This window comes from Phyllostomus hastatus, unplaced genomic scaffold (genome assembly GCF_019186645.2).
Source record: "Phyllostomus hastatus isolate PE091 unplaced genomic scaffold, TTU_PhHast_1.1 phas_contig_41, whole genome shotgun sequence".
Classification (NCBI taxonomy): domain Eukaryota; kingdom Metazoa; phylum Chordata; class Mammalia; order Chiroptera; family Phyllostomidae; genus Phyllostomus; species Phyllostomus hastatus.
The window spans coordinates 10,492,490-10,502,339 of NW_025333876.1; the positions used below are offsets into that span (position 1 = coordinate 10,492,490).

The 9,850-nt window shown below is 40.3% G+C and overlaps 1 pseudogene; it reads right to left on the minus strand.

Moving 5' to 3' along the window:
- Positions 1 to 4,380: 4,380 nt before the first annotated feature.
- LOC123822780 lies at positions 4,381 to 6,960 on the minus strand (annotated as a pseudogene).
- Positions 6,961 to 9,850: the final 2,890 nt, after the last annotated feature.

Sequence of the window (9,850 nt, forward strand, 5' to 3'; positions counted from 1 at the left end):
ATGACAACAACTATCAACAACCAAAATAACAAGAATAACAAAAATAAAACAAAAAATAATAATAACAAACTAAGCAAACAACTAGAACAGGAACAGATGCACAGAAATAGAGATTGCATGGAGGGTTATCAGTGGGGGAGGGAGGCGGGGATAGAGGAAATGGTGCAGGGAATAAGAAGCATAAATAGTAGGTAGAAAATTGACAGAGGGAGGTTAAGAATTATATATATACATATGACTCATGGACATGAACTAATGTGGGGGAATGATGATGGGAGGGGGGTATAGGGCAGAAGGGAATAAAGGGGAGAAAAATACGAAAAAAAGAAAAACATTATTATAGTTAATAATTTCTTTTCTTTTGATTCTGCAATAATTCAATAATTTGAATTTCTTTTGATTCTGCATTTTCAATAAAAGATTGCTTAATGTTAAAGGCTTTTCCTGTCAAAGCTATGAGAATATAAAACAGATTAGACATTATCTCATGAAGCAAACACCTAAGGTAAATAACTAGACATGTAACACATCATTATTTCCTTCTAAACATCAAAGATTAGATTTGCTTGTGATTGTAACTAATTGTAACTAGTTATTTACTTAGAACTATTAATAATTTGAGAAAATGCACATACTTAAGGTATACAATGATCCCTCACCTATTGCAGGAGTTACATTCCAGAGACCCCTGCAATTGGTGAAAATCCTCGAAGTAGCAGTGTTATATTTATTTTATTATTTAAATATATTTTAAGGCTTTATAAACCCTTCCCACACTCCTATAAACCTTTCCCACTCTCTTATTAACCTCTCCCACACTCTTATAAACACTTCATATGCTCTTAAACTCTTTCTACACTCTTAAACCTACGTAATTTTAACAACATATAAAATTCTATGTGGGTACTCACCAGTGAAGTATACAAAATCCCGCGATATAGCGAAAACTCCACAATACAGAATTAGATATATTTTTTTAAAAAACCCATGATGCAGTGAAGCCACAATAAGTGAACTGTGATATAGCAAGGGATGATTGTATTTTTTAAATAAACAAAGCAATAAATACTTTTATAGATGTGCTTACTAAGAGTTGAGGATTTAAGTAAGCAAAATCTCCAGCAATTACTATAAAAGATGGTATGTGACTTAGAAGTCACTTATATACTATATGATTGCGTATTTTTTAACATTTCAAAATTAATCCACATAACCGACTATATTAGCAGGATATTCTCTTTATTCAGGGAAAACATGATGAGGTAGGGAGGAATTAACAAAGAAACTACTAGAACCAAATAAGTGGATTAGCAAGGAGGATAGAGGAGGGTAAAAAGTAAGTCAATATACTGCTTTTTAATAGTAGCATTGAAGAATAAAGTGTTACCATAATATGTTCAATATTTAAAGATGAATTTAATACAATATTTGTGAGCCCTGTAGCTTCTCACAAAATAGCACTAAAAAAGCATGAAGGAACCAATGATATATAACCCAATATGGACGAACCTAAATGAAAGACAGACACAAATGATCAAATATTGTATGAATTGATTTATAGGAATTTCCTGCAAAAACTCTCTTTATTGATATTGACCATATCATTAGTTCTCAGGGCAGGTTTGGGTAAAACTGAAAGCAAATAGGCATCAAGGAACATTTTGGGAAGATGGAAGTTTTCTACACATTTGGTGTGGTCATACTTACCTGGGTGTGTACATTTGACAATCTAATACCGCCATACACCTGAAATGGCATGAACAGAAAAAGAGACAAAATTTCTATGCCTTCCTGACTTAGAAAATATAAATAGACAGAAGAAACAAATATTGCATCCAAGAAGATAGTTCACAACAATGTGGTTGGAATTTCACTTTTAACAAAACCATCCTCCCACTGAGAAAAAGTGTAAACACCAAGGGGTCATTATGGAAGGGACAAAGGAAATTCAGTGAGTAAGCCTGACACATTGTGCTACTTTTTTCCTTGGAGCATTTGAAAATTCATTAGTTTTATGGCCAGAGAGGCAAAGATCTCAGAATAAGGTAGATGCTAAAAGGAAGGAGAGCTAAGAAGATATTTCAGCAGCTGTGTGGGATGTGAGATAAAAAAATGGTAGTTCAGGTGTCCAGAGACATAGAAGGACAGAGAAAAAAAAAATCTGATGATCTGAGTCACTTTTCTCTTTTCATTAATTCTTTAATTCATCAGTTTTTAAGCAGGGTAAGCTAAGAGGAAGAAAAGTCAACTAAAAAGTGATTGCCAACAGTCTTTTTTTCTTTGTTTAATCTCTTCTTACCTATCCTCCAACCCCCTCTCCTCTGACAACTGTCAGTCTGTTCTCCATCTATGAGTGTGTCTCCACTTTACTTTATTTTGTTCATTATATTCCACATATAAATGAAATCATATATACTTGCCTTCCTGTGACTGACTTATTTCAATCCTTGAAGGGTACTGGGGAGAGGTAGAAGAGAGTAAAGGGGAGATAAATGGCAATGGAAAGAGACTTGACTTGGGATGGTGAACACACAATACAATATATCTGTGCACCTAAAACATGTAATTTTATTAACCAATATCACCCCAATAAATTCAATAAAATATAAAGTAAAAAAAAGGTGATTGACAAGAATTCATGGTTAAAACGGAGAGACTGCCAATGATAGCAGCATGGTGAAGTGATCATGCAGCTAATAGTGATAAATATAGATGATATATTAATATATAAGAATTGTGCATTTGTAGCTGACTTGTCCTAGAGTGTTCAGCAACCTCTGTGGTGACTGAGAGGAGAAATGGCAGTTAAAAATCAGCCTTACTTGGTCATGTTGGATATCACTGTTCAGGACCAGAAAAGCAGCTGAATATTTGGTAGGGGGAGTTCTAACAGCAACAGAGCTGCCAAAGAGGTAACATCCTAAATCTGAGTATAAAATCTGCCTAAATCCATAACTATCAAAAATCAGTGGTACACAAGGCAAGACACCAGAAAAGCAGACTCCTATTATAGAGGAATCTACCCTTGAAAGACATAGTTTGGTAATAATTGTGAGTTTGCTGCTTTTTAACTAAATGCACCTAACACTGTACATAGTCCAGAAAGCAGACATCTGAATCCTTACAGGCCTGATAAATCAGAGGGCAAAAGTAGGATTGCAGAATAGCTGGAAGTTAGCAGGAAAACCACAGAGAGAGTAAGCCCCCGAACATAAGTTTACTCACACCCATCACTGACCATGAAATAAACACAGGCCTAATGAAGATCCCCCAGAGGACTGGGCTACAAAAACAGCAGTTGAGAGCCATAAAAACAGATCTGAGGTATGACAGCTGCAAGCTTAGAGAAGGGAGAAGGAAACAAAGTTTAAATCTGAGCCAAAGCCTGTGATAACTAAAACAATCACCAGAACACAACAGAATACAGAGTTGCTACAATATATGATCTACTCACTCTACAATGTCCAGTTTTCAACCCCAAATCATAAAGCCTGCAATACAAAACTAAACACCAGATGTGGTACCTATATGCAGGGAAAATGCATTCAAAATGACTGAAAAAGTAGATCAACAAATCATAAAATTTTTCATTAAGCTTGAACATTCCTATGCAGAAACCATTTGGATGATTCAGAAGAACTGCAGATGTGGGCAACTGAAGATTGGCAGCTTTATCACAACAATGTGCCCACTCATGCATCACATCTTATGCAGAGTTTTTTTTAGCAAAACATCATATCACCCAGGTGACTCAGCCCCCACTACAGCCCAGATTTGGCACCCTGACACTTCTGGCTTTCTTTAAAACTAAAATCAGCTTTTAAAGGGAAGAGATTTCAAACTGGTGGTGAAATTCAGGAAAATATGGTGGGGCAGCTGATGGTGATTGGGAGAACTGTGTAAGGTCCCAACATTGAAGGAAACTGAGGGATTATTATTCTATGTACAATGTTTCTTGTATTTTGTATCTTCTTCAATAGATGTCTCTATTTTTCATATTACATGGCTGGATACCTTCTGAACAGACCTTGTAAGTCAGAAGCAATATTTGAAACTGTAAGCCAAGTATGTTCCAAACCCAATAGTACACAGACTTCTAGCATGGCCCCCAATTTTTTTTTCCCTACCAACCCATACCTTGTATACTTGAGAGTAGGTGTATTATGAATATCATGAATACCACACCTATAAAAACAATCACTAGAATATTTTTAAAATCCCCATCCATCCTACTATTGGCCTCAGCTCAGTTTATGAATGACAATCATATGCCTATTTCTATTACTTGAAATTATGGTCTGCAAACAAATACAGAGAATGCAGGTCCCAACAGAAGGAAATGTTAGAGAAACTCTGAGTGGAGAACAGAGAGAAAAAATCTTTTTTTTTTAATCTTTCAATGAACTTTTTATTGGCCTCCTGCCCTGCCAAGGGATGCCCCACTTCTGCTGCCTTCAATGCCTCAGAACTTTGGTGTCATTGACCTCAGACACCACTTTGCCATCCACAATCCTGCAGGTCATGGTCTTTTGGATGGTTTGTGAGAGGCTCTTGTCCAGGGCATCGACAAGATCGAAGTCCTCCCCTTCTTCCAGTAGGCTGCGGTAGATGGCAATTTCAGCCTCCAGCTTGACCTTGATGTTCAGCAGGGCCTCATACTCCTGGGCCTGGTGCTGCCCCTCTGCCCGGGTCTGGGCCAGCTCTGACTCCAGGTGCAGCAGGATCCCATTGAGTTGTTCCATCTGCATGGCATAGGGCGTCCCCACCTCCCTCAGGCTGTTCTCCAAACTGACCCTCAGATTCCTCATTGAGTCCAGGTCGATCTCCATCGACTGGACCACACATCTCAGCTCTGTGAGTGTCTGCTCAGCAGCACCTTTCTCAGCAGTCTGAGAGGTGACCACTGTGGTGCTCTCTTCAATCTGATGGGACCAGTACTTGTCCAGCTCCTCTCGGTTCTTCCGAGCCAGCTAGTCATACTGGGCCCGGATTTCTGCCATGTTTTTGTTACAGGGTGCAGCCAAGAGGGGGGACCCCAAATGGGCATTTAAAATGGGGTCCAGAACTCAAGGTGTCTAGGAGATTTTAGGATGTCTTCACCCCCCCTCCCCAGGTGTGGGTTGGGGGAAGGGACAAATGGAGCAGGGCCACTGAGAGCTGTTTTGCACAGCAACAGCCTTGCAGCTAACCTCTGGTGTGGTCATTTAACATATCTATAGCCTTTGGCTGGTCGCTTAGATATGTTAAATAGCTGTGGCCACGCTCTGAGCTAGGGGAAAGGAAGTAACTACCCCACCAAGACTCGACTGGGGGGCAGGTCCCCTGAGTTACAGCGCCTGTGTGGGAGCTTGGAGAAGATTGGCTCCATGACATGGGGCCACACCTGCCCAGACTCATGATGGCAGTCCAGTAAAGCTGGGAGGATATGAGTTCTGGCATGTGAAGCTGAGTGTGGGAGGAGTTGGAAATGAGGCTGCAGAGGAAGACTGGCACAGGCTCTAAACCCAGAGGCGGCAGCCATTGAGAGGGAGAACCATGCAGCTGTGGAAGTGCAGAGAGGATCACAGCTATTGAGAGAGAACCACGCAGCTTTAACAGAGTGAAGACTCCCGCAGCCCTGAGGGAGAGAATCACCACGCAGCTTTGGCAGAGTGGTGACTGCCGCCCTGCCCCCCACCCCCCCACCCCCCCGCCGCAGCCATTGTGCAGGGGGAGAAGCCGGCGGTTTTGGCTAAGTGGAGATTCCCGTGGCCCTGGGAGAGAGGAGCACATGCCTTTGCCAGAGTTGGGGCCCCCGCAGCTTTAGAAGGGGGAACCACCACCTGGTTTTAGCAGAGATCCTGGCGACTCAACTGAGAGTGCCAGGAACCCAGGGAGGTCTCCCAGTCGAGATGGAGTACTAACTGGAAATAACCAGAGGACTGCCTGAGCCATGGACTTCTATTTCCTTTCCTGAGATACAGTACTCTGGACGGGGCAAAGGGGGAAGGAAGGGAGGACTGTGTCTGTTTGTGGGTGTTTTAAAAGGGACTTTAGGATTTTTGATAAAGACATCAGGTCACTACTTTAAGTTTGTATAGCATTAAATAAACATTTCCTTTTCACAAATCTCTGGCATTGAGAGACGTCTTTCCTCGGGCAGTAGACATAACGGACCTGGGGACTTCTTTCAATAATAGTATATCGTCCCAGGCCCCCCTTGTTTGTTCTGTAACAATTTTGCTGAGGTCCTGAGATTTGGGGGCATCCATCTCCACGGTCAACCCAGAATTGGCAATCTGGTTTTGTAGACCATTCACTTCCTCCTCATGGTTCTTCTTCATGAAGATCAGTTCCTCCTTGAGAGTCTCTATCTCTGTCTCCAGCTGCAGCGGAGTGATATTGGTGTCATCAATGACCTTTCAGAGCCCATTGATGTCATTCTCCACAGACTGGTGCATGGCCAGCTCCGTGTCATACTTGACTCTGAAGTCCTCAGCAGCAAGATGGGCATTGTCAATCTGTAGAACGATGCGGGCATTGCCCACAGAGTTTGCAAAGATATGAGCCCTCAGGTCCTCCATGGTTTTGAAACAATGCCCCCAGTCTCTGACCTGGGGTCCCTTCTTCTCTAAATGTTCCCGGATTTTGATGTCCAGTGTCCGATTATCAGCCTCCAGGCTTCTCACCGTCTCCAGGTAGGAGGCCAGACGGTCATTTAGGCATTGCATAGTCTCCTTCTCGCTCTGGATGCCCCCTATGCCCACCAGACCCCCCGGCCATCCCTGCATCCAGGCCCCCGGATCCCCAGGTGCCCTGCAAGCTGGTGGAGCGGGACACGGAGATCCGGGAGCCTGAGCCCCCAGCATCTGCATCGACGCTGGCTGCACTGCTGGTCGGCTGGACCCGGTAGCTGGGCAACTGCACGGAGCCCAGGGACAGGTAGTCCGTGGAGAAGCTGGAGCATGTGCTGAAGCCCATGTTGTTCAGGGAGGAAGGTGAGAAGTCGCCGAGACTCAGGTTGAAGCTGCAGCAGAGAAAAAATCTTGAATGTGCCACAAAGAATGTCTTTGCTGCATGTCAGAAGCAGGGGCTGCAAGTTTATAGGAAGTAGGATAAACAGAGCAATTTACTCTGGTTAGCAAAGCCTTATATTTCTAAAGTACATTCATGTAGTAGAAGAAAAGTAAGAGTTACCTACCACCTGTTGCTCACCTATGTTGTTATTCCTCAATTTCTCATTGCTTCAGTTGGTGACAATTTTATTTTGGTTGGACAAATTCCTGGTAACTCTGATTGTGTCCATTGTTCTAGAAACTCTCCTTTCTTTACTCTCCAACTCTTAGCTGAGTATGTTAATAACACATCTGACTAGACTAAATGAAGCACCAATAGTGAGTCATGATTTAAATGTGAAAGAATAGAATTAATTAAATGTGTTTATAGTAGATCAAAATTTGTAGGTTTTTTATTCTATTTCAAACTAATACACAATGAAGAAAAGCTGTAAAAAGTGAAATATAAGTGAACTGAAAAAAGAGTTTCATGTTATTCAAAAGTAGGGTAAACAATCATTAGAAGTGATATTTGAAATTGTTTTTACCAATTAAAAAATTGGCTGAGTCACTCTCAGTGAACTTTAACACAATCAGTGTGTCTTTTTAGCTTGAACAACTTTTGAATTTGTGATGTCAGTGCTAATACTAAAATTTACCATATTTATCGACTAGAATTAAAAATAGATAAAGATAATCAAGCATTTCATAAGCATTAAGTAAACACATAAAATAAGTTATTTTGTCTATATGTGATTATTACCTTTCTATTGAAATATTGTTTTGGAGCTCACATTTAATGTTCTTTATCAATGTTTTTAAATCAGCTTTACTAAAGTGTAACTTAATATGAAATAAAACTACAATTCTGAGTGCATTTTCATAAGTTTTGCTATACTATATAGTCCTGTAACCACAACTACATTCAAGATATAGAACCTTTCTGAGATTCTCTGGTGCCTATTCACAGGTAATCCCCATCCCTGTCCCCCCACTGCCTCCCAATTCCCAGACCCTGGCAACCACTGGTCATTTTCTGAAATGACAGTTTTACCTTTTCTAGAATTTTTTAAAAGATTTTATTTATTTGGTTTTAGAGAGGGGAAGGGAGAGAGAAAGAGAGGGGGACAAACATCAATGTGTGGTTGCCTCTAGTGTGCCCTTTACTGGGGACCTGACCCTAGGACATGTGCCCTAGACTGGGAATTGAACTGCCAACCCTTTGGTTCACAGGCTGGCACTCAGTCCACTGAGCCATACCAGTCAGAGCTCTGGAAGTTTTTAGAAAGAAAATAATACAGGATAAGCTTTTATGTCCTTCTCCTTGTTATCAGTCACATGCTTTTTTTTTTTTTCCTTGTATGCTTGGTAGTTTTCAATTGGATAACAGATATTGTGAATATTACATAGTTGGCTGCTGGATTTTGTTGTATTCTTTTAAATAATGTTGGATTATTTTAATGGACTATAATATATTACTTGATATCAGGTAGATTATTTTAAAACTTTTAAACTTTGTTAAGTCAGAACCTGAAAGACCTTTATCTACAAGGAATTTAGCCACCCCGCTAAGGCATGTTCCTTCCGGTGGCTTTACCACCCAAGTAGAACAACAAACTACTCCCAGCCTTGTGTGGATGCTGGGGATTTTACTACATTATCTTTCCTAGTTGTTCTGTCTTTGGTCTTGAATCACTTCCTCTCATGCATACACAAATCAGTGCTCAGCTGGAGCCTCATGGTGACCCTTGTACAACTAGCCCTACAGCCTCCTCCTTTATGGTTTCCTGCCCTGCTCATTGCAGCTGTCCTGGCCACTGAGCCTTTATTTCTGTCCTGAGCTCAAGGAATTTAGGCTCTACTTGGGTTTGTTTTCTGCTTGTGCAGTCTTAGAACTCCCTCCAAACTTTTAGCTAATGCAGCCACAAGCTTTCCTTGTTTTTTTCTCTTTCTGTCTGATTTTATATTATTTAAGTTGTGAGTGGGTGTGTATGGTAGGGAAAGGGAATGGGATTGGTAAACCCAAGATCTCTTACTTCATCTTTACTGGAATTTGTTTGATTTCTTTTTAAAGTAATAAAGCTACAATTCTAAAACCACAAAAAAATCTATAATTTAGCTTTTTAAATAATTTAGAACAATCTCCAGTCCACCCACAAGTTCATAAATTTTCATCTGTGCTTTGGTAAAGTAACATTACGTGTTGTTAATTATAAACCTCCCCCACACACATTATGTTGGTTTACTACCACATTCATTTGAAACTAAAAATTAGGTTAAAAATCTGCATTATTAAATTCCTATAGACTTACTTTTACTACTGTATGTAGCACATAGAAACATAGCAGAGAGATTTCATTACAAAACAGAAACCCAGTGGAGCAAAGAGAAAGGCACATTAGAAAAGCTAACAGGGTCAGCAAGTAACAGAATCATGCATCAAGATGTATAGTAAATGTGCTTTATAATCAAAATGCTTTTCTGTATCCTGTATGTTTTCATTTCCAATTTGGAGGTAATCAGACCACCCTCTAAATGTCATCAAGAAACACATCAGTTAACCAAATTGCTACAGAGGAAATTCCTGCAGAGGAATGCAATAAAGCATTCCACACCCTCAATGTTACTCCCCTTTGGCTTTGTCCATGGGTCTTTTATACATGTTCCTTGAAAGCAGTGGTGGGAAAATGGAGATGACTGTACTTGAACAACAATAAAAAAGAATGAAAGAAAAACATTCCCCAGTATTTTTCTCTTTTATCTTTATTTAAGAGATTTACTTCAAATTTAAGAGATTAATATTCTGTGTGCTTTTT